Below are 25809 nucleotides of genomic sequence, written 5' to 3'. Positions count from 1 at the left end.
GGAAATTGATCTTGGGCTTGAACAAGATTGTTTTTTATTCCGATGTATAGGAACTTCTGAATCTGAAAAGGAAAGAAGATTATTATTTTTTGTTTGATTTTTATTTTTGCCTTTTTTTTTTCTCCTGCAAGCCCATATGATTATCTAAGAGAGAGACGTGATTAACCGGATAAGGAGGGTCCGGTCTAGGGACGTGAGTGCTATCATAGTCCATTTTTATAGAAATGTACCCTGTCAATCCCTCCTCCCCATGACTGAATAGGAGTAAACAGTCCCAGTGAAAGGCGGACCCCCCTGTCGAGTTCTGCCGTTACTACCGGGGCCATCATTGAGTTATCCAGAGAAGGCTTTGTATGGTGACTTCCTTTATTCAATAACTGACTATCCGGAAAGTCCCGGACATTAAGGAGGCTGTGTTGGACCGATAAATCTGCATCCAGAACTACATCAAGAGGAAAAACATTGGGGAACCCTACTTGGGACGGAATAGCCGGCCTATCCATGATGGTTTGAGGGTGACCTTCCATCGGGGGCACAATGTTTTCCGCCATCCCACCCTCAAGGATGTTATGATCCCTGTTCATTATTGCTTCTTTCTTGAGAGGCAGGATTGGATCTGGAGCCCATTTCTATCCTCATTATCTGTCCCCAGAATTAACTAAATAACTTTCTAAGGACAAATCTTCAACATTGATTTTTTCCAACTCTTTTGTATTCAACGTGGAAGGCCTCCTTTTTCCACTCCTAAGGGGTCCTACCATCCCTCACAAAAGCGAGAATGTCCCCAAAGAAGAGGATGGATTATATAAAAAGTACCCCCCCTCCACTTCCTTAAAAGTGGAGTGTAAGGTGGCAATGCACAAGAGTCATCCCAACCACCAAGTAGCACACTTTGACGTCAATTCACAACCTCGCACCTTCAAAATAATACTACGAAAAATGTAAATATTTCCGTATGGCAGTAAAATCAGCAATAGTTGACTAAGAAATTCACAAAAAAGAATGCAAAATAACAACACATTTTTTTTTTTTTACCAAATTGCCATGAGGACTGCCATGATAATTATACTGACTGACTGAATAAAGCGGCAGCATTTGAGTACAGATATGTACTAGGGCTGGCGTTCTTGCTTAGAGTGTGTGCTAAACGTGGCTACTTCCCAGTGCGTCGCCATTTTGTGAAACTGGAAACTGCCCCAGATTCCAATGGACAGAAGACTGAGGTAGCCGATTGCCGATTTCCGAAACTCAGGTGAACACCCACAGTGCTACCGCAACTCTAACGCGCTCCAATGTGCCATAGGCAGCCTCATAAGCCCTTGCAAGACTACTAGTACACTGAGCAAAGCGGAGCATTTACACAGAAAGCCTGCACACCCACCAACAAACCCAGGAAAATGTCACTAGATGGCACGTGGGAATCAAGCCACCACGAAAAAAGCTCAAGCTCTGTGCACAGGACCACTACTCCGCTCAAGAACAGTAATGGCTACGGGTGCAAAGAACGTAAATGGACACTCAGCCACAAGGTTAAATAGGAAAACTGTGAGCCCTCGGTCCCGACCCCCCCAAGAACAAGCAATCCACAAAAAGGAGATCCTCAAGATTTTCATATAGTTTGCTATAACTACATCCTTGAATGCATCTGTATGGCCTCTTCTTGCTGGAGGATTCTCAGGTATCCTAATCCATGGTGTAGGCCTCTTCATCTGTACCAATTGAGTAGGCAAAAGTCTGGCAATTCTTTCCTTTTCTTCATGTATTTTCCTGGCTCTGGTTATGAACGCCCACAATTATCTGCTATCATCTGTGCTCTTGAGATTTTCTCTGGGCTTGTCTTTGTCTCCATCAGTGCTGTATCAGGGGTGTTCATTAATGTTGTTTCAGCTGGTTTCCTCTCCAACTCCTTTTGTCTCTTCAAGAGCTCAGCTTTTTCCATTTGACTTTTAACTTCACTGATAGTAGAGCTTCTCATTGTTGGCTGTCCAACCTCCCTTTCTTCTTTGGCTTGTGATTTTGTAATTATTGACACTAGACCTGGTGTGTGTGCATTCATCTTTTGCATGCGTGTGGTTGTCAGTAACCTTCTTTCATTCGCATTCTGCTGACCCTCTCTCCAGCTTTTTAATTTCCTTGTTACCATAAATGTGTGTGTGTCATTGCAAATCACATACATCTGAAGTTCACTCAATCCATTATCAGATTTTATAGGGACTGGAATGACTATATAGGGTCTGGGTGATTGTTAGGTGGGTGCACTGGAATCGGAATGCTTTGTGCGCCAATAAAAAATGCAGTTCTTATTGTCAGTGACAGTAAAACAATGATGAAAATAATACATAAGTACATGATACCCCAACAGGTTAATCCACAGCATTTAGTCCCGGAGAAATAAGAGTGTCTCTCCTCCTGAGGGAGGACAAGGTTGCTACTTTGATTTCCCATCTCGATCATCTGTTGAAAGAAACAAACTTTTAATACACTCTTAGACAATATTATTTCTGGATTCTACTGATTCAGCTTGTGGGTTGCAGGTACTGAAACAAATTGTCCCTCTTTGCCTGAACAATGGATTGTCTATTGTCTCTGGATGCAGTTCCTTTTTTTACGTATGAGGAATTGTCAAAATTGAATGATAAGTTCACCAGTTCAGCAAGTCTCTTTACTGTGCATGTTCAAAGTACACGAGTTCCCAGTCGGTGCCTCTTATTTGCTTCATTCCAGACGACATGTTGCGTCCTTGTCAGTAAAACAAGAGTGAAGTTTCCGGCAGTACCTTCTCGATCTGTTTGTAGGCGGAAAGTTTAAAATCTTCTCAGATAGTTCTGTTGATGGTTAGAAATTTTGATTTGCATCACAATACCATTCAAGAGCATGCTCATCTGCATAGAATTGGCTGGGCCTATGATGAATGTGAGGACGTCAACATCAGCGGGTCTCCCCACAAGTTCTGGGAAATCATCAATTAGACGGAAAAAGACATTGCTTGCTAGTCTGCTATCTTCTGCTGACAGGGACATTTGTCCTGCCCTTGTTGAAGTTTAGAACTGTTTGACCCTCACTCATTGTGAGAATTTTCTGCAATTTTGGTGTGTATGGAGAGCAACATGGATGATTATTACATTCAGGATTATACTTAAACGTTCTGTGTTTGCTGGATCTCGAAGAAATGTCAAAACGTCCGTGGTTCTCCCGACAAGATCTGGACAGTCTTCAATTAAGCGAAAGAACAGTACGTTGATAAGCCTATTAGCTTCTTTCTCTGCTTGGGACATTTGGTTTTTCCTTGCTGTACTCCGGAAGCAGGAGCAACTGCTCGGCAATCACAGTGAGCAGCCTCCTTATCGTATTTTCGTTTTCAGGATCTTGAAGAAATTCAGTGATGCTGGTGAGCCTCCCCACCAATGATGGGTATGATCTCAGTACCAACTCGAAATATATCAAAATGTCCTTAGTGATGTCACTATTGTGGGGCACCATAAGTGATTCCGAACAAAGCCTCTGTGTTGAAAGAATCTGGATACTGTATTTTCTTCCAATTTATGTGTCCAAGATCAAAATTTGGCATCTCCTTTTCTTATCAAGGCTTCAGTGCGCCTCAGTCCAAGTTTGAAGTCAACAGACTATGTTGTGGCTTATACGTGCACTTTTCTTCTTTACACTGCAACTAGGATGCACAGAGTATCCGTTTTTATGTCCTTATCCCCTTTTTTGCTCAGAGGAATGTCCACAATGAAGCCACAACTTTGCATATGTTAAGTATTTCAATCAGGCGATACACCCTGGTCTCAGCCTAGTATGCAGCGCACAGCTGAAATGCTTATTTTATTATGTCTATATATATAGGTTCAATATTCTGAGTGATATACCACTCATATCACACCCCTTCTCAAAATACCCCAGGTCATAATAGACCAGGAATCAGGCTGATTGGTAAAGGTAATATGTATTTATTTATTTAACATCCAGATCAAACATATGCTTTATAATAGGGAGCAGCAATCACCAATTTGGTGACAATAACAGATAATAAGGTATGTAAGGCAGTTAAATCCACTTTTAGCAACACAGAATATAAAATATCAGAGAAAAGAACAACCCTCAACCCACAAATAAGCAATCCCAAACAGATGCGAGGAAGCAGCAGGTATTCAGGAATAAAGAACAGGAAACAGAATTGGAATGCAACTTTCCCTCCCCAAACTAGAGAGAAAAACAGGTTGGAAATCTTACACTTTTTCAAATGACATTCAAAAATGGCTTAGCAAAACAATGAAAAGTGTTTAAAAATCCTTAAATCAATACAAATTGCTATGGGAGCAATGTTGGAAAGATGCTAACAATCATGAGCTATGGTTTGAGCAAAAGTAAGCACTTTGAATCCAAATGGGAGTTTGAAAATAATTTAAAACAAAAATCACAAGTGTAAAACTTTTCAGAAATGCAGATTCTTGCCTACATTTAACCAAAGGATTTTTAAGAAAAACGGGTGAAATGAAGTCTCTAGCTATTAAATTGAGTGAGTTATGCAAGGTTAAATGAGAGGCATTTTTGGAAAATAATGGCACGAAAAAGAAAGCAGAAATCGATTTTTACAATGTCAGTTTTATTCTACACTAGGGTATTCGGGCTAGGTAACCAGATTGAAAAAGAGTAAGCTCTAGAGTTGATCCGCGGAAACAAGCCCAGCACCTACGTGTCCGCCCAGGCGGACTCAGTCCGATTATCCGAGGGAGGATTAAGGGTTTGGGATTTCACAAGACAAAATTATATAAAGAAGTTAGCACTAGCGCAAAGAATCAAAGGCAAGGTTTCAAGAATGGTTGTGACAATATTACAAGTTCTTAAGGTAAGGATAGGATGGTTTGGAGATTGGGATGGAACAAAACAAGGCAAGGTATGCTATGATTTTCTATGCTTCCTATTAATACTTACAGTCCACTTTAATTTAGGATTTTGGACCATCTAGGGTTCTGGTCATCACATGGATCAGGTCTAACCAAGGACAGCAGGGCACATCTGGCGGGATAGGGTCAGCTGGGTGGTTCAGGTCACCAGACTTCTCTGGACTGGAGACTGCACTGGACTGCACTGGTTACTGGAGACTGGAGATCAGTGGGATGGTGAGTTGGCAGTAGGCATGCATTTAGTAGTAGCAAGCCAGACTGGATCAAAACGCTTCCCTTGGATTTTTGAGATTGCTTCAGAATTTGGGCATAGCTAAAAAGGAGTTCAGCAATGCAGAGGCCTTGGCTTTGTAAGGAAAATCAGGAATCAGGAAGAAGAATGAAGAATCAGGAACAGGGTGCCACGCAGAAAATCATGAAGAAGTCAGGAATCAGTGTCTGTGTGCTATGAGGATCCCTTATTTATCATGCCAAATGACATCACTAAAGTGTATGGCAGGGGCAGTCTTACAGTCCACACCCCTAATTCTAGGATTGGGCAAAAGGATAATCTCTGCCTTGCTTTTTGCTGAATGGATGACAGAAACCTACCCTAGCTATTGGGACCAAAATCTAACTTTCCCACAAATACATAGTTATGCATTTAGAACCTCTGAGAAAATTATACACAGGTTACAGATTTGCTGGGTTACATTTCAATCCAAATCCCAAGTCTGTGGCACCTTGTTTAGTCTTTCTGTGAAATTTTGGCAATTTTAACCATGAATGATTTGGAGTAACATTTCCGGATTTTGTACATAGATGCGCGATTACCTCTGGGATATGTGTACACAATATGATGTTTCCAACATTAATACTTTCTGCGCTATCAGTCATTCTTTATAACTTCTGTTTTTTATGCAGTACTGAGTCCTACCAAGTCTTCAAATGAATAGCATAAAATTTGATTTTTTAAACACCAAATGTCACTTGTACATGTTTTTTTTTCTTTTTCCCCAAGTGTAAGCAAATGTCAATCCATCTGAAGTAGAATGAGGGGCCTCTCCCATGTGATTTAAGCTTCCTGCCCCTGCCACTGGAAGGGTGAGTGTCTTAGCCTGCTATTGTCTCGGCCTGGGGCAAAGATGAATGTCTAATGTGACTTGAAAGGTCCCATTGTCCTGGGGATTCAAACCTCCAATCTAGCAATTAGCCTTTTCCTGTTCCAGCAGTTGTGGTGTCATCCTTTCTCAGGGCTAGCAACTGGCAGAGCAGTTTTTTTTTTCTTTTAAATATAGTTTGCCAATTTATCCTGGGTTTAGCTTTGATTTTCACATTTTAAATCTTGACTTTAAACCAATACAATAAAAACAATTTATAGGTGGATTTTTAACAATAGCAAATCCTTTTACATTCTTAAATAATTAAGCCTTTACACAATAATATACTTTAAAAATAGTTGATTTCGTTCTTCATTCAGAAAAAAAGCACATTTAACTTATTCCTTTAAATTCACTTTTCATCTGCAGCAAATACACATTTTAGTCAGCTCTAGTCCTTCCCTTGAGTGCTGGAATTGTTTGAAGCATGGATAAATGTATCAAGCATTTTTTTAGAGTCTTTCTCTGGACAGCTGATTCTTTAGATACTGTTGCAAAGAATTAGCTGTGTTTCCCGTGGAAAATGAAAAACAAAGTCCCTGGGTCATTCAAATGAGGCCCGGTTCCTCTGATACTCAAGACTGATCCTGGGCATTGCAGGGCCCTTTTTGATCACAGTGGTTCAGTAGAAATTAATGGATTTAGTGCCAAAACAGCACTTTTTAAGGTTGAAAAGATGACATTTTAAAGAGGCAATGGGCCTCATTACGACCCAGGCGGTAAGTTACCGCCTGGGCCGTGACTTTACCACCATGGCGTAAACTACCGGGATCGGACGGTGTGATCCTGCGGGCCCGACCGAACGAGACGCGATACCTCGGCAGCGCTGCACGATCCGATCCTTGGACGATAGTTGTGTGGTCTGACACGGCATCTTGACGAGGGTCCATTTTTGAGGCAGGCAGATTTGTCGAAACCACCAAACACAAGGTACAATTCGTTAGGTAAGTTCTTTGGTAAACCGTACGGTCCTCCTTAGGTTTGGTCAGGTGCAGTCGTGACCCGACTCTTAATTTAACCCTGACAATTTGAATTTGGCGTATTGTATCTGCAGACAATCTTTGGAATTTAGCCGCCCGGCACCACAGGAGGGGTCGCCGGCATGTACTATGTACTGTAAGTATGGCATTGGAAGTGTAGTATTTAATGATATTTGGCACAGACAAACCAGACATGCCTCCGAATTTCAGTTGCCAATTAATGGTAGTTTCGAGATCCCCATATTGAATACTTAGAATCGGTCTTGCTAAAAAAGAAGGCCAGACCTGCAGCATTCGATGTTTTGCAGAATTGGAAAAAAGAAGCGTTGCAGCAGCTTAAAAGTAGGGATAAACATGCACGCCGTCATAAAACAAATGCCGAAAAGGCGTTGTTATATGATAAGGAAAAACATTCGGAGTCAGTCAAAAATATGGAGAGGGCTTTCTCACTCGGTATCCAGAAAATGTATCCCTCTAAAGATTTCCATGTTTCAGACGAATTTATTGAAAAGTTGTTAAACGAACCCAGGCCTGGTGCCTCTGCGCCACCTCCGTATGATCCTCTCCAGGGTGCTCTGCACATTCATGCTGTTATTCCTTCTGTTATTCCTGTTCCCCCTGTACAACCTATTGTTCCTATTCCTCTAGTTGTTGTTCCTCCACTTATCCCGCCACCCCTTCCTCTTGCGCCGATAGTTGCACCCCTATTGAATTTGCCCACACCTCTGCTCCTGAGGGGTCCTGAACTGACTGAAGTTGATCGGGGTGCGGGGTCAAAGATTGTCACTCGAAAAACTGTTTCTGCAGAAAAGAAACGGGAATTATTTGCATGGGCTAAGCACTGTATGGAGAGAGGTGATCAAGTTAACGTTTTTTCTACATTATCAAATATGGACAATTTTCCCGAGAAAAATGTTTTTATCAAAGGTTTGGGGACTCATTTATGTGTAATGTGGGGTAGATTACATAATACGATCTCCCACAAGGGGTGAGGGATCTAAATACTTTAGCACTTTCGAGGGACACAGAGGAGAAAGTACATGGTCATGTTGAGAGATTGTTTGAGTATAGGTGGGACTTTGAAAAATTACGAGATGAGGATGGTGAAGACGACAGTATATATGTACAGAAACGGTTCCTTTCGTGTCGTAGGTCGGCCTCTGAGGAAGTACGAATTTGTACCAAAGATGCGATTCGATGGATCTCGGATTCATCGATACCGCCGGATGAAGTATATGACATGTATAGTCAGTATACAGTAGAAATGCAGAGGAAGGTGATTCAGGTAATGGTACAGTACCTGCAGGATGAATGTGTAAGGAAGAAGGTTAGTTGTCCTATAGAGTTATTGGGTATTTGTAAGAGGGCTTTTTTGCCCGACACTTCTTCAGCTGCCTTAGCACTTGACCTGGCATTGTTGCTTAGTAAGTGGTCAGAGTTACATATATCTCAGTTGCCTATGAGAGAGGTTCCTCCGACATTTGTCCCAAAGGTTGAGATTCCCGCTAACGCTGGTGCGCCCGCTGTTGACATCCCTGCACACTATGTAGCGCAATTTGTTCACGTCCCGTTTTCACGACAGGAAGTGAACACTATTAGACAATCAATTCTCGATATTAGGAAAAACCCAACAGGATTCTACTAAGAGATAGAGTCCGTTTTGCAGTCCTCTGTTTTCACCTTAAGTGATATTGACTTGCTATTCCCTGTACTCCTGCCCGTAGATTTATGGAAGCAGGTTCGTACAATAGACGATGTGCCAGGGTTAGGAGATACGTGGGCTAACATGACTAGGTTTGATGGGGAAAGACCAGCTGGTGAGAAACCACCTCAGGTAATACTTACTTTGCCTGATAGAATTGTTGCAAAACTGAAAACCATAATTCCTGAGAAAAGAATTATTTGGGACAAGTTTACGGCCTGTGTTCAAGGGAAAACTGAAGGTGCCACTGAATTCTTTAATAGATTTGAACAGGTATTCTCTGACTTCAGTGGACAGGACTTGGGCACAGAGTCTGGCAAAAGGTTGTTTGTGGAAACATTTGTACGTGGATTGTTGCCTGACATCCAGTCACAGATTATGTCCTCCGAGAGCGCTTGGCAGGCGAAATCCCAATCTGAAGTTTTGCACATGGCTCAGTATTGTTAATAATGAAAAAGAGAAAATAGAGAAGAGGAAAGGAGATTTGAAGACTAAAGTATTGTTACAACAAATTGTTAGAAATCCCAGAGGAGGCACTTTACAGACCAGAGGTCAGTATGTCCCGAAAGGAAACGCTCCTTTGGGTCCTGTGAATGTTAATCAATGTGCCTATTGCCGCCAGGAAGGTCATTGGCGAGCACTGTGCCCCGTCCTTCGCCAAAGGTCAAACAATGCATTTGGGAGTATGGGTAGATGACCTAGAGGTCGCCCCAGAGCGGGGGGCCCTGATAGAGGTCAGTTCTCGCAAGATCCTCAGCAACCTTTTTCACGGGAAAATCAGACTTCGGGTGTGGACACGAGAAACATATTTGATCACTCTTCTGCTGCCTACCTTTCTGAAGACCTTCCTTCCGATGACACTCTATTTCGCTAGGACTGCCCGAAGCAGGGTTTGGAACCTTCACCTATTCCCGTTAATCAGAAAGGTCCCTACGTTGAATTGTTAGTGGGGAATAGGAAACATCAGTTTTTGAAAGACACGGGAGCACAGAAGTGCTCCATTGATCATTCCCGGGTTCCAAACATTCCACTGTGAGGGCAAACAAATGTTTCTGTAGGGTTTTCTGGCATACCAATTGCTTGCCCGGTTTCTTCGCCAGTGTCTGTTTCTTTGGGTCCCTTCACGGACCAGTGTCCCTTCCTCCTGACTTCGAACTGTGGAGAGAATTTGCTGGGGTTAAATGTGTTGAAGAAATTGAATTCAGTAATTCATTGTTCCTCTGACGGAGTGCGACTGACGGTTTCACCACAGCAACTTCCCAATTCTCAGTTTCTGACTCGACCATTACCTCCTGAGTTTAGCGTTTTTCCGGAATGTTTGTGGGCGGTTGACGACAATGATGTCGGGGTGTTACAGATCGAACCCGTTAAAATAGTTTTGAAACATGGAGTTAAACTACCACGCATTTCGCAATATAAAATATCAGTTGAGGGCGAGCGTGCTTTGAAGTGCATTGTCTCCGATTTTGTGCATCGAGGAGTGATTGAAGAGATTGCAGGTAGTTTATGTAACAGCCCGATTTTGCCTGTATACAAGAAAGGCGACAATGCAATCCCATACCGTTTTATAATTGATCTACGTGCTATTAACAAAGTTGTCGCCCCACAATTTCCAATTGTGCCTGATGTAACAACGATACTAACAATGATCCCTGCTACAGCTATGCAATTTAGTGTTGTGGATCTAAAGAATGCTTTCTTTAGTATTCCTATACACAAGGAGAGTAGATATTTATTCGCGTTCACCTTGGGGGGACGTTCGTTCACATTTACTCGTGCACCTCAAAGGTATACTGAAAGTCCAAGCATTTATAGTAGGCCTTTGAAAGAGCAGCTTGATACCCTCGAATTGCCACCTACTTGTACATTGCTTCAGTATGTCGATGACTTACTTTTAGCTGCATATTCTGAAAATGCTTGTAAAGAAGGCACTGTATTGTTGCTTATTCATCTGGCCGAAAACGGTCATAAAGCTTCGCTCAAGAAATTTCAATATTGTTGTCAAAGGAGGGGAGAAGATTGACACCTGAAAGAATAAAACACATTTCTGGCATGTCTGTTCCAAATACACAGAAGGAAGTCAGAGCCTTAATAGGTATGGCTTCTTACTGTAGGTTGTGGATCCCGAACTTCTCACTAGTGATAAAACAGATGTTGGCCTTGACAAAGAAGGGCATTTCTTTGCTGCTGCCATGGAAATCGGAAAATCAACGATCATTTGAGCTTCTCAAAATTGCGTTATGCTCTGCACCGGTTCTAGGTACTCCAAATTATGACAAGGCCTTTGTGTTGTTTGTGCATGAATGTGATGGATGTGCTTTGGCTGTGTTAACACAGGAACATGGAGGGAAGAATAGGCCGTGCGGCTACTACATTTCCAACCTCGATCCTGTCGCATGCACTTTGCCAAGATGTTTGCGAGCTGTCGCTGCTGCTGCCGCATCTGTAAAACAGAGGGAGGGAATGGTCCTAGGCTATGATTTAATTTTGATGGTACCTCACTCTGTAGATGTTCTATTGAATAAAACCCAAACACAACACCTCACCTCTGCACGGCTGACGAGGTATGAATTAATTCTGTTTGCCCCTCACATTCAAATTAAGAGGTGTTGTGTTCTTAATCCGGCTGAACTCCTACCTTTCCCGCAAAATACTGTTTGCGGTGACGAAGAATTACATGACTGCCTGTATAGCACTGAACAGGAAACGAAGGGCAGGATGGACCTTACAGATACTCCTTTGGGCAATGCGGAAGGGGAGCTGTTTTGTGATGGCTCCTGCTTCAAACTCCCCGATGGTACATCTACAGCTGCCTATGCAGTTACTACATTGAGTACGGTTGTTGAAACTAAGAGAATTCCGCATAACTCACCGCAGGCCGCAGAGATTATAGCGTTGACCCGAGCTTGTGAACTCTCCGAAGGGCATACAGTAAACATATATACTGATAGCCAGTACGCCTTTGGGGTGGCTCACAACTTTGGGAGGCTCTGGTCAGAAAGAGGGTTCCTAACCTCACATGGGACCAAGATTCAGCATGGTCCCCTGATAGTGCAATTGCTCTCAGCACTCTCACTCCCTAGTCAGTTAGCGATCATGAAATGTGCAGCACATCGTAAGGTAATAGACGATGTGGGAAAAGGGAACGCTTTTGCTGACCAGATAGCCAGGCAAATGGCCACAGACCTTAGCGCAGACATGTATGCTCTAAGGGAAACAAAAGATGCCTATGTAATGGATGAGGGTGTTGTGTCTGTGCGAGATATCCAAACTGATGCCACAATAGAAGAATCTAAAAAGTAGGCCGAAGGAATGGGGAGACTAGATGACAATGGGTGTTGGGTGGATATATCTGAAGGAAAATGGTTGCTCCCTGATTCATATGTGCTGGCGATGGTTACGATGGCACACGGTCCTACTCATGTGTGTGCTCAGCAGATCACGAAAATGTTAGAACAAATCTGGGTGAATGATAAAATTTTGAAGATTGCACAGCGACATGTTCAGAACTGTATCATTTGCTTACAGCACAATGTGGGGAAGGGGACAGTAACTCCAAGGGGTAGTTTTGGGCCTCCTTCTATTCCCTTCGAGGTCATCCACTTTGATATTATTGAGATGGAACGGTGTAACAATCTAAAATATGTCCTTGTGATCATTTGTGCTTTTAGTAAATGGGTTGAGGCTTTCCCCATTAAGGATGCTACTGCCATGACCACTGCAAAGACTATGGTAAAGGAATTCTTTCCACGATTTGGGCTGCCAAGAGTAATTTGGTCGGACAACGTTCCCCATTTTGTTGCAGCAGTGATTTTGCAGATATGCACAGCGTTACACATTGAAAAGCGATTTCACTCAGCTAGGCATCCTCAAAGTGCTGGGTTGGTAGAGAGACATAACGGTATCCTAAAGAATAAGCTTGCCAAAACATGTGCCGGCACCAAACTCAAATGGCCAGATGCCTTACCTATTGTATTGTTAGCCCTGCGTACCACACCTCAAACTAAGACTGGGCTCTCTCCATTTGAGGTAGTGATGGGGAGACCTGCTAACATTTGGGGCCTTCCGAAGCCCAAAACCCTGAGGGAGGTCGAAAACGTATTGCTTGTAGACTACTGTAACCAGTAGACAAAAAATTTGTATCTCATTTATCATCAGGTCCAATCAGCTTTACCTGTACGGTTTACGGGCCCAGGACACGATATTCAGCCTGGAAGTTGGGTCCTAGTGAAGGCCTACGAAAGGTCTTCCTGTCTCGCGCCTCGCTGGCGGGGACCCTACCAGGTGCTGTTGGTCACCCAGACAGCAGTGCGGGTGGCTGGAAAGAAGCATTGGATCGACGCGACGCATGTCAAGAAACTTCCTCACCCAACGCCACACGTTACAGAAGAAGCAGAACCCCTCGCTGATGCTACAATCTCTGATACTGGAGTAGCAAACAGCGCTGTGAGTGTGTCGGAGAAATTCTCTGAGCCGGTGGAGCTTGGGGAACAGTCCATTTCGTCTCCACACTCTTTGAAAAGGTCAGTTCCGGAAAACACTGTTTCAAGTTCTGCAACTTCCGTCGCCTCCGATACGTTGCTTCCCTCAGGAAGAGACGTTACCCTATTTCCGGATCAAACAGTACTGGGTACCACCAGGTACGACCTTCGACGAAGAAAATAGAACTACGGCACAGGTTTTTCCTGTGCATCTGGATAGAAGAAGTGATTGAAAGTTTTCTCTTGTAAAAGAAAGTTCTTTTTGAACAAAAGGAAAAAAGGGATTCTGCTGGCTAGGGTTGGGGAAGGACTAAGAAGTCGAGCGACCGTAGTGTCGCCAGCAACGAACATTGGGGTCGTCGATTGAGAAACTACGATGCCTGCCACCTCCACCGCTGCTGCTCGCATTGGACTTATAAATAAGGGGGGGACCAACTCGGACAACAAACAATGTGCCTGGGCCCCAAAAACGTATTGCTGTGTTGTGTTAATAGTAATTGGAATTTGTATAATTACTGCTGTGGGACTTTGGTACTTCGAAGAAATTTACCCTCTAAAACCTCTACTGCCAATTGAGATTGTACCTACTGCTTTGACTCCCTCTGTACACTTTCATGTCACCTAGAGACTCCCAGCATAGACGAAAGTACCATAATAACACTTTAATGATAAAAATGAATTCAATGCATGCCATTTTTAATAAGAGCAATTGCAGGATTTGCAACCATTTACCGCAACATGGGAACAAGGGGCTAGGATGGTATATTCACCTTTTACCTTTAACGACTGCTTGCTATGCCTCTCTTAGAGCACTATTCTTTGGCCGTTGGAATGATAGCATCTCAGGGAACTTTGATGGAACTAATTTAAATGATTTTGAGAAACGTGAATTGACTCCCTTGGGATGCTCGCTTTTTGAAAATAGAAGTAAACCTAATGTTGCTTCTATTAGGCCATCTGATAAACTATCTCTTCCTTTTCCAACTCTAATTTCCTTTAAAATGGCTCTGATAGGCAATAAGGACGTTGTGCCTCCTTCCTACTCTATTAATCATAGCCCCGATTCAGTCCCCTTTTGTGTACAAAGAAATGGCACCCGGTCATGGGAGACTTTGAAGGTTGTGTGAACATTGTAAATTTGACCGGGGAGAACAGCCCTCTGTATGTAGGGGGGGCTGTATATTTCGTTTGCGGTAATTTAGCATTTCCCTGGTTGCCCAAGGATTGGCAGGGAACTTGTTATTTAGGAATCCTGTTACCTGGGGTATTCATAGCTAGTACATTGGAAGTTTCTAAGGCTCGCCCATGGCGGGACGAGAACGGAGATACCCCTGGGCAAGTGTTGGGAGATATAGCAAAATCAGTTGTGCCATTTTGGGGACAGATAGCAAATTCTGAAAATATTAGGGGGCTAGCAAGGGTACTGGAGAGAACCATCAACCGGACCACGGATATACAATATGACACTAGAACAGAAAGCAATAAGATTGGTAGCACTCCAAAATCGGATGGCATTAAATGTCATCCTGGCAGAACGTGGTGGAGTATGCAACTTAGTGGGGTCCACTTGCTGTGTTTTCGTACCAGATTCCTCACCGACAATTTTCAAAGCAATACAGAACTTGCACATCCTTAGTTCTGAAGTGCATGTTCCTGTGGGAGATTGGAATATTAGCGCTTGGTTCTGGGATTCTTTACGATCCTGGGGTTGGAAGGTGCTTTCTGTTATACTGGTTATTTTGGGAATCCTGCTATTCCTTTGTTGCTGTTTCCAATGTCTACCTAGTATATGTGCAATGCTAGGGGGATGTTGTGCTCAGGCAGTCAGCACAATAGGGCACAAAATATATACCCCAGATACAGCATCTAAAGTTTGTGTTACAAGAGGTTCTGATGAACGACCTAATGGCTATAGATATTACAGATAATGATTCAGGATGTATGAAGGACAATGCATGGAGTTATTTACAAAGATATTAGAAATGATATTAGCACTTGGCATAGGCCAAAAGGAGGGTTTGTCGGAATTGAAACAATATTATGCCTCCTATCACAACAATTGTATGTGTATTGGCCTACGCCAAGTTGTCTAAACATCATATGCGAACAAAACTCCACGGCAAGGTCTTGACCTTAGAGAAAGTAATGTAAGTCGCCATCTTGGATTAAGCCGCCATTGTAGGTTCTCTTGTTATATGGAAGTCACCCTGAATATCAAAATGGAGGCCGAATGACATTCTGAGTAAGATTCTGGCAGTTGTGACCTCCGTACACATGAATAATTAATATGCCCGCAGGCCACTTGTCGGGGTCGCGAACTGAGACCTTGTCCTACCGTTGACCTATATGTAAATGTACAACTATATCAGTGAAACTAATTGAAATGCATATATTACAGGATGGACCTGGCAAGGAACCCATAGGCCCGGCTCATAGAATGGTTAACCCGCGAGAGGGTTGGCCAAGGGCTGGACAAACTGTATAACAGACCCAGGTATTCCAATGTACGGTCTCTCACTAACGCATCAAACCCTCGTTGAGGTTTGTTACGTTATTTTTAGAGCCGAATAGCTATCCGTTTGTCAATTGACTTGGTAACTGTCGTAGCTTTTAAATAAAGCACTTGTATGTTCTTTGTAACCTGTGTTGGTGTGTTTCTTGTTGGGCTTCCCAGCCTCATATTATTTTTCTGTTTCCACAAAGCTATCATGCAATTCAAGTAATTTTGCATTTCAGAATCTAAGATTTCTCCTGTTGGCCAGGCATCACATCTAGCTCTGTTTCAGGGTGTCAGAGGAGTGCACATCCTTCTTCCTGTTGCTATTTCGTGCAGCCTAAAATGATGGTCAGAACCAGGTTGGTTTCTGAGTGCGTACAGTGCCATTGGAAGGCAGTGTAGTCATCCCTTCTTTAGAGTAAGCTTCAACTTGGCTATTCTTTCCTTTAACAAGCCGTTGAGCTTCTCACATACTCCATTACCTTGCGGGTGATATGCCAATGAGAACTTGTGCTTTATACCAAGCAACAAGCTAATCTGTTCAAAAACCTTTTTGACATACTCCGCACCTGGGAAATACCTCTCTCACCTGAAATGTCGCCACACAGGCAGAGTCTGGGTATGTACATGGACCTGCTTCTATCCATCTAGAGAATGAACACACCGCAACAATTAGGTACCTGTACCCATTACATACTTGAATCATATCGATGTAATCAACATGCAATTGCTGAAAAGGTCCATTGAGCCATGGGATGACTCCTCTAATTACTTTTAGTGTGTTCCCATCCATGACTGCTGGCAGATTATACAGTTCACCATAAAAAATGCAACATGCTCTGCTAACTTCGGTATAAACCAGTCTTCAGCGAGTGTTGCCGCGAGATTCCCTTTTGTCATGTGTGCTGGATAGTGTAACTGTTCCAATGCTATTTTTAACAGGGCTATAGGCATTACTGGTTTAAAAGTGCTGTCTTGTCTCCACAAGTATTCGGAGGGTTTTAAAGAACACCCTCGCCGCTTCCAGAGATTCTTCTCCTCCTGTGGTGCCTCCCCTTGCAGTTCCATTAACTGGGTTTGCCATATGTTATTATAGCTCTCAGGTTCACTTCGTGCAACAATCATTTTTTCATTTACATCAGTTGTTTCCATGTTCATTATAGCTTCGCCCTTGGACACCATACGCTTGGCCTCTGTGTCTGCTGCTTGATTTCCTAGTGAGATAATATCTGTTCCCTTCATGTGGACGGCACATTTCACGACCACTATACCCACTGGGAGCTGTAGTGCCTTGATGAGCCTGTCCAAAAAGGCTGCGTGCTGTACTGGTGTGCAGTCCGCTCAGAGGTAGGCCCTCCTTTTCCAGCATGCTAGGCCTGTGAGTATCGGCGCCAATAGTTCTGCAGCCTGTGCTGAATAGTGAGATGGTAATCGTGCACTAAGGAGCACTCAAAATTCTCCATTTGCCTTGTGCTTCATCAGAGCAGCGCCTGTATAGCTTTGCCCATCCTTTTTATCGATTTTCTAGGAACCGTCAAAGAAGACAATTTCTCCTTCTACCAATACATTTTCCTTCACTCTAGGAATTTCGTCATAGAATTCCTCATAATTTGCACAGTCATTGATTGGCTGTCCTTCTGTGACTGGCTCTGCTACAAACATAGCTGGGTTCAATATTTTGCATCGGACTATCTTAATCGTTGGATTCGATATGATCACTTCATAAGCAGAAGCTCTCTGAGATGTCAATATGCCTTTCGGTTTCTCTAGAATAGCAAATAGCGTGTGCTCGACGTACAACGTCATTGAGCATCCCATCACAATGGCTGTAGCTTTCTCTATGGCTAACGCTGCGGCAGCTAAAATTTGTTCGCAAGGGAAGTGACCTCTCATCAATATGTCCAAATTCCCACTGCAGTATGCCAGTGGCTTGTAGCCCAATGTGGTTCTCTGTGTGAGCACTGCCGTCATAACGCTGCCATTTCTGTGTGAAAACAGGTAAAATTCCTCTGCATAATTGGGAATCCCTAAAACTCGTGTGGTGCAAATGGCTCTCTTGATTTCAGTAAACCCATTTTCCATGGTCTCAGACCATTCAATGTTTTCTTTCGTCACCTGTGCCTTCTTTAGGGCCTGTAACAAGGGATTGGTATATGAGCTGTGGTCGAAGACCCAAGCTCTGACATAATTACAAAGACCTAAAAAGCTCTGCATCTGTTTTATCGGGTGTGGCTTAGCTCTGTTCAGTATGGCTTCAGCCCTTTCCGGGGTAACTATTTTACCCTCATGGGAGATCAATTGGCCTTTATACAGCACTTCTTGCTGACAATATTGTAACTTTTCTTTGTCAACTTTATATCCTTTCTCAGCCAATATAGTTAATAGCTGAATAGAATCGTGTCTGCATCTTTCCTCTGTTGTGCTGCAAATTAAGATGTCATCCGCATATTGCAAGACAACATCTAATGCAATATTGCTTAAATCCATCTGCAGAACTCTGTTGAAAATTGAAAGAGACTCACAGTACCCCTGGGGTAACCTTGTGCTTTTCAGACGCATCTGTGTGAACGTAAATGATGTCATATCTTGTGAGTCTCAGTGCAAAGGGTGCAATCACCATGAAATATTTTGCCTCAACAGGTATATTACATAGGATTGTTGCCGGGTTAGGGACTAAAGGGAACTCGGCCTCTACAATATCATTTATCGGGCGTAACTCTTGAATTAGTCTCCAAGAACCTTCCTTTAATTTTTTGATAGCGTAAACTGCAATATTGCATGACGACTCTGATGTCACTAAGATGCCCTGTTCCATTATAGCCGTAATTGTCTTGTAAATTCCTTCATCTCCCTCTCTAGACATGGGATATTGTTGTGCTTTTGATAAAATTGCTCCTGGCTTCCGTTTAATTTTGAATTCTCCGACTCCTTTCAATAAGCCTACGTCATAGGGGCCTGTGGTCCATACTGAGAGAAGCACCTGGGCCATGTCATTCTCAAAATATTCAGGACGGTTCTGTGCCAACATCATTCTCTGGGGCACTTCTCTTTTGATCATTTTCACCCAAAAGGTGAGATTTACCTCAACTGTTGTTTCTTCCCCATCTGCTTGCTCGTCAAACAGATCGTCATCAGTGATGTCAGTCAATCTGACCCTTCTACAATAGCGATTACTGTGCACCATTGTTGGCCTTCATCATCACAACCATCGATCAAAGCAATTTTCACTCGTACTATGGTTGTGTGTATCATCAAGGGAAATACTTGACCCTTTTCCTTGCATAGGTATTTGTAGCCTAAAGAGAAATTCATCTGGGGTCCTCATGGTTTTGTCTGCAAGGCATGGTAGCCCTGCCATAAGTACACATACTCCATAAGCAAATATTTCTGGCTCTAATGGGATAGCTCTCATAGCTGTGTGCCCTGCGTATGCTCTAACCATCTTGCATACATTCAAATAGTGCATTCCTGGAGTTGAACATACTATGCCCTTCTCTGTGAACGAGATTTTCATGTTTAACTTCGTCATTAGGACTCATCCCAATATATTTTCTGCAGTTTGCCTTGAATATAGCAGTGGCACATTCATATCACATTCTCCTATAGAGACTGGAAGTGAATCTATAAAAGGAAAACAACTTGTAGCTTCTATGAAGCCCTGAGTATTTATAGCATCGCCGGACAAGGAAAACTTGTCTTCATGTATACACGAGCATGTTGCACCCATGTCAACTAAGAAGGAATATTCTTTATGCCCTATAACAAGGGTGGGTCTGGTGTCACTGATACGATAAAACACATCAGGTTTCCCAGTGAGCTGTCCTAGTCCATATACAACTTTGTCCCATTTTGCATGAATGGTCTTCCCCCATCATGGGTGTTAGCTCTTATCCCAGAGTTCACAGCCTGACCTGTACTTACTGTCTCTGCTAGTTGCATCGGTGACTTTTGAGACTGCCCTTGTGGAAAACGTATCAAATTCTGCGGTTGCAAGCTTTGCTGTGCTCCTGGCATTTGCTGTTGCACCGTGTGATTCTGTGCAACTCCATACCTGCTCTTGTTCTGTGGTCGTTTTGCATCATGTTTTGACTTCTGCATGTGCCTGCTAGGTGCCCTGTCATCCCACACACCCAACATATTGGCGGTGGTCTGATCATTTGCCCATTTGACATATCCTGACTTCCATTTTGCATGTTTTGAAAACCTCCCTGATTGTTCTGAAAACCTCCCTGATTACTCTGCCATCCTCTTCCCCTAAATCCTCTCACTCTGGGGTAGAACCCATTATTTCCCTGATTTGCTTGTTGTGGATTATTGACCTGCTGCATGCTCGGTCCATCTGTGCTAGTTATCATTGCCCCTTCAATGACATATTTTGACAATCTTTTCTGCACTAGTTTTGCCTTGTCTGCTTTTCGGGCAGCCTCTTTTTTTGCAATTCTTCTCTTGCAGCAGCCTGCAGTAGTGCGCTATGATCAACTGTATTTCAGACCATGGTTTGGCCTCGATTCCTACCAATTTCTTGAGCTGCTTCTGTACCTGATCTGGCAGCCCTTGGCATAATATATGGTAAAACACGGGTATAGATTTCACCCAAGATTCCCGCATTTCCAGTACCCATGCGTCTTGGAAATTCTGAATGCAAAGCAAAGGGTCTTCTGACTCCTTCTTTTCACGTGTCATGATAGCTCCCATGTCGGAAGTATCCGGGTATAGCAATCGTAATGCTTTCCATACCGCGGCTCTGCAATTGTTAAACGGCGCTCCGTCACGCGCAGTATTAACTGTAGTCACACCAGGGTAACCTGCACGTGTCCACACATTGTCAGCTCTTTCACCAAGTATGGCAATTAAAAGACCCTCGGTATCCCCTATAGCCAATGTGTTGCCTCCTGTCATTTTTCTAGCTCGTGTATCCATTTTCCGGCTCCCGATGTCAGCATTTCAAGTTAATTTTTCAGGTTTTCCTGATCCATGTGTGGCCATGGAATATACTGTGGTCTTGTTCCTCCTTTCTCGAGCATCAGAAATTGGGACGTATAGCCCTCCCTTTCTTCTCTCATTGTTTTTCTGCCTATTGCAGGAGTAATATTCCCACATCGCCGCCTACCTGGTAATGTCCTTAGTCGGCTCACATAGGGTGGTGGAGGCACCGCACTCTGACCGTAAGATATTTCTTTGTGATGGTCTGACTGTGTGGCTGACTCTGATGCCCTCAGTGCAGACCCACTAGATCCTGTCCATCTCATCCCTTTACCTCCTGAGAATCATTTTTCACATCTCCTCTCTTCTTCCTTTTCCTCATGTTACTCTCTTTCGGCGCCTGATATTGTCTGTGCCCTACTTGTGCAACTTCTCACATTCTCCTTGTTCTTACTGTTTTCCATCCTGTCTAGGGACAGTTATCTATTTCTACTACTTTGGGAGACGTCCTCAGCATAGTAAAGCTGAGTGCTCTCCAGGCACTCGTCGACCCCTTCCCCTTGGGGTCCTTGTTCAAGCCCCATCTCATTGTATATTCTATCGATCGTCTCTCCGATGCTTCTGGTGTCGAAATCATCCTCAATATTTGCCGTAGATGTGCCTGGTACTGAATCATACTCAGGAAAGAATTCTTTGATGTCTTCCCAAGCTACTACTGGATCGAGTTTTTTAACCTCTCTTTCCAGGTCTTCAAGATTGCATGCTCTCTGTCTTTGCTTATGTTCTATGTCTTCATCCAATTCTCTGCGCTTCCTCGCTTCCTCTCTTCCTCTTTCTTTGCATCTCTACGTTTATTTGCCCTTCATATTTCCTCATCCCTTTGTCTCTTTATTCTTTTGTCCCATATCTTTTGCTCTTCTTCTTCTATTCGCCTTTGTTCCTGTCTGTCCTGATCATTAGCTGTTCTCTGATTATGATTGTGTTGTCTTTCTTGCTCCTTGCGATATAACTGCTCTCGTCTCTGCCTATCTTTTTTCCTGATTCTTTCGTCTCTCAATCCTTTTTTCTTTTCCTTCTCCTTTCTCTGTACATCGTCTAGCTTCTCTTTTTGTTTCACATCATCAATGTCTTTGCCATTGAGTTTCAATAAAATCTGACCTCCCATCCATTCGTTCTGTGTCAATGCTATCTCATCAGTTCTATCCTCATTTCCTTTCCATCTTTTGCCCTCTCTCTCTGTATCGAGAGTTGTACTTGCTTGTGCCTGGTCTTTCTTCTCGTTCTCGCATCTCTCCTTGTCCCTCGGGACCTTGGAGGTGATATCTCTATCTCTGTCTTTGTATGGGCTTTCGTCACTACTTTGCGTAGGTGACTCATATGCTGGGTTGCTACATCCCGTGGTTGCTTTAAGCTCACTCAGTGGTTATAATCATTCATCTTAACAGGCTTCGCTTTTTGTTTCAGACAGGGCGGGTGGTGCAGAAGGCACCTCACCCCCCTCTGTGCATACGTTAAGTATCCAATCTAACAGCAGCTCCTCCTCCTTATCCGCTTGATACATCTCCCAAAGCTCTAAACCAGCTAGGCGTTTGTCTAACTTTTTGCCTGTGAATGTGGCATGTAAATATTTTGTCATGTGCTGTAGGACCATTTTAGACAGCGATCCATCCTGGGGCCATGGCATAAACATTTTGTTTGCGGTACCTTTAGCCCATTCTGCACTGTACTTTTTCAGTTTAGGTGCATGTTTTGGCAACTGTTTGCACAGGTGTACTAATGGAGTCATGTCTTCCATGCTTAAATCTGTTCACCTTTTCTTTATATAACACTTGTTATGCCTTTCTGTTCTAAAACAACTTCAACAATATGAGCGAGCACCAATCGTCGCAAGCTCCATTCCTGTTTTTTCACAAAAAGTTATACTTCCTTTTTCAACCAACAAACATCAGTTTGTATTCTACAATATCTCAGTTACTCAATCGCATAATTTTTATGCTAGTTCCTCGAAGGAAAAATGTCATCCTATGACATCACAATAAACAACATATAAGACATATAACAGACTAGACATACTCTGGCTACACAAATCTCTGCCCCTTAATTTTACCCCAACATGGGGTGTAATCCCATCCCTTTCACAAGCGTCTTTAATCGCTGTGGTCTCCCAGTTATTCCTATTTTATTCAGGACTTTGGATGCAGGCTTCTTCTAACCGTTATATCAAGCGTAGGAATTTGGGCATATCCTCTCTTCTCGGGTGTCCCCCCGGTATCTCTCTCTTCTCAGGTATCCTCCTGGTATCCTCCTCTTCTCGGGTGTCCTCCCCGGTATCCTTATGCACTATTCGGTCACCCTTTGAGTCACTATTTCCTTCCCCATATTTATATACATTCTACTCTACTTCTAACTGTATTTTTGTTTTCCCGGCTCCCTCTGTTACCTTCCCTTACTTGTTCTAAGGCATGCACTTTTTGCCGAAGTAATTAGTTTTTTTCACTCACCTTTCACATATTTCCTCTCTGGATGTTCGGGATCACCGCCTTCGTCACTGCCTCTCCTGCCGTTCACCTGATCAGCTGTTCATAGAAGTTGGAAGGGGTTTTGGGAGAAAGCTCAGGTCCCTTCAGACCTTTACCTGCAGGTTGTGTGCTTTATTCTAGTCACTATCTAGGGGGAGCTTCACGGTCTACATAACTGGATGGCAAAGGACTCGTGATATTTCCGAGGCCCTAGAGTTACTTTACGTCGACGGTCAATGGGTGTCTAATCTAATCGATAATTGATAAACCAACCATCCTCTGCTACCAAGTGTGCACCAGGGCCCCAACCGGCCCATAAAGCTGGGTGTTGCCCAATAGCACTTTAAAATGGAATAGCAGCACCTGTGAGATGGATGGCCTTGAGACTGCATCTCTCTCTGGAAAAATTCTGATATCTTTGCATGGCACTTCGCCATGCGTGGTTCCTAGTTATTGCATCGAATGCAAAAGCTTTGAATGGAAAACCATCGAAAAAAATGTACCGAAAAAATGATTTTTTTTAATGGGGGTTTCCCAACCCCCGTTTTTATACCCCTTAAAACCCATTATAGTAAAAAAACTTTACCTACGAAAAAATGCATTTTTTTGATACTTTTTTTCGAAGCTTTTGCATTCGAAACGATGTATTCGATGCAATGACTGGATACCGCCATGTGCAGGCGGGAAAGTCTCACTTCTTCTCGCTCGACTAGTCACTTAATTTACACACCGTAAAATTGACTTATTCTCTATGTAATTTCTGTATTTGATTTTCGTTTTGCCAACTCCTGCCTTTGGTTTCTTATCTTGATCTTTCTGAGCAGGGTATTCTGTTCCTTGCTTCATTAATTGTAGCTACTGTTCGTCTGTTTTAGCTGATACGACCTTGGTTTTTTGGCACGATTTGTCTCTGCTGAATTTCGTTTCTGCCTTTTGTTCTCGATTTGTTAAATACAAAGCTCTCCTCGTGTGGCCTCTAGTAACCTTTGGTTGATTCTGCTTCTTGTGCATAGTGGAAGTATACTTATATAACGTGCTTCTTGGAGGTAGACATGTATAGGTGGCGCTTGCCGCAATCTATTTTACTACTAAGCATAGCAAGCCACACAATTTTCTTAGCTTTCTTGCGGTTCAAGCATATGTCCATGTGTAAACTGGTCGAATGTCTTCATCATGTTCATGGCCTAAGCTTCTTACATTTGCCATTGTCCTTTTACTTTAGGTTTGCGATGTCCCTTCTTCAAGGCATTTCTTCTCTTTTTATCATTCTCAACTCGTCATATCTTCTATATGTGAGTCAGTCCGCGTTCTTGTGGCATCACCATTCGTCTTTCATTAAGACCTTTTTGGCTTCTTCAGGGATTGTACTCAGAAGATCTTCATTCCATTTCATTTGTTATCATGGTTTTCTTAATGGGTACCTTACTGTCCATGTTTTCTTTGGTGTCGGTACTTCAATAGGTGTTGTTCTGATATGTACGGGACAGAGGCCCACTGGGGCTCTCTGCTGGTTTATTTGCTCATCATACGTCACATACTTTGGCGTGAACGTTCCTGGTACTTCAAAATGGACAGTTGGAGTGCGGGCCGTACTTGGGACCTCCTCTACACATCTATATTTCGCATAATATGGTGTAGGTGCAGGGTCTCTTAGCACACCCCCCTAGCACATCACAGATGTATACATGGGATTCGCCTTACTCTAAAGCACCTAGCAGGTGGGATAGGTTAATCTCCTTCCCAAAACCATTATAGAGATGGCTGATGATAAGGACCCTTGATAACATTCCCACAATGTTGGCAGTTATTACAGTTCCTAATCCTGATCTTGACTACCTGGTATATGATTTAAATTTTTTCTTTATCAGATGATCTCTCAGAGATTTACTTTTTTCTGTATGCAAATACTGGGGGTTTAGGGAAAAGTCAACCCAAAGTCACACCCAATTTCAGAAGTTTCCAATTGAAGTTAATGAGTTGCTTGATTTTCAGACTCTGTACCGAGTAAATACTTACAAAACTCAACTCAGGAGATGCTTTTGAAGCTTGTCCAGTGAATAAGGATTCCCATGTGGTGTTTTCTGCAATAGATTGGGCAGTGTTAATAATACCTGGAGTATATTCCTTTTCTATGAATTTTTGTTTAAGTTCTTTTGACTTACTGCAAATTTAGAGCAAAGAAAACCCGACAAGGGAGAAAGAAAAAATATCCTTAAGGAAAGCGTTGAATGTTAAATTTATCATGTTTATTAAGACCATAACACACAGTTTCACCAGATTTGTTTGTAATGTGCATTTAATGTTTAGTATATGTACAAACAGTGTGCATGTAATGTGCTTGAACATTATTGCAGGGTTCATAACAGAAATCAGTTGTACTAGGATTGAAAGTTTAAATTATAAATGCTTCTCGCCTCACTTTTTAATGCAGCATCCCCATTTTAGCTGGATGAGACACACGCCAGATTGGTGCAATGCTAGCAATCACAAGTTCCTTTGCATATCAAATCACAGGGCATCCAACACATAATTCAGCTGAATATAATGTTACAGCACCTGTCATTTCTGTCAAATGTATACGTACGTTATGTTATGTTATTTTGCATTTATATAGTGCCTTATATACCATTGGTATGGTCTGAAGGTGCTGGTAGGTTGAAC

This window comes from Ambystoma mexicanum, chromosome 3q (assembly GCF_040938575.1).
Source record: "Ambystoma mexicanum isolate Mex_15411 chromosome 3q, UKY_AmexF1_1, whole genome shotgun sequence".
NCBI classification, from domain to species: domain Eukaryota; kingdom Metazoa; phylum Chordata; class Amphibia; order Caudata; family Ambystomatidae; genus Ambystoma; species Ambystoma mexicanum.
The sequence above is the reverse complement of the archived record's forward strand: the minus strand, read 5'-3'. Positions refer to the sequence as shown.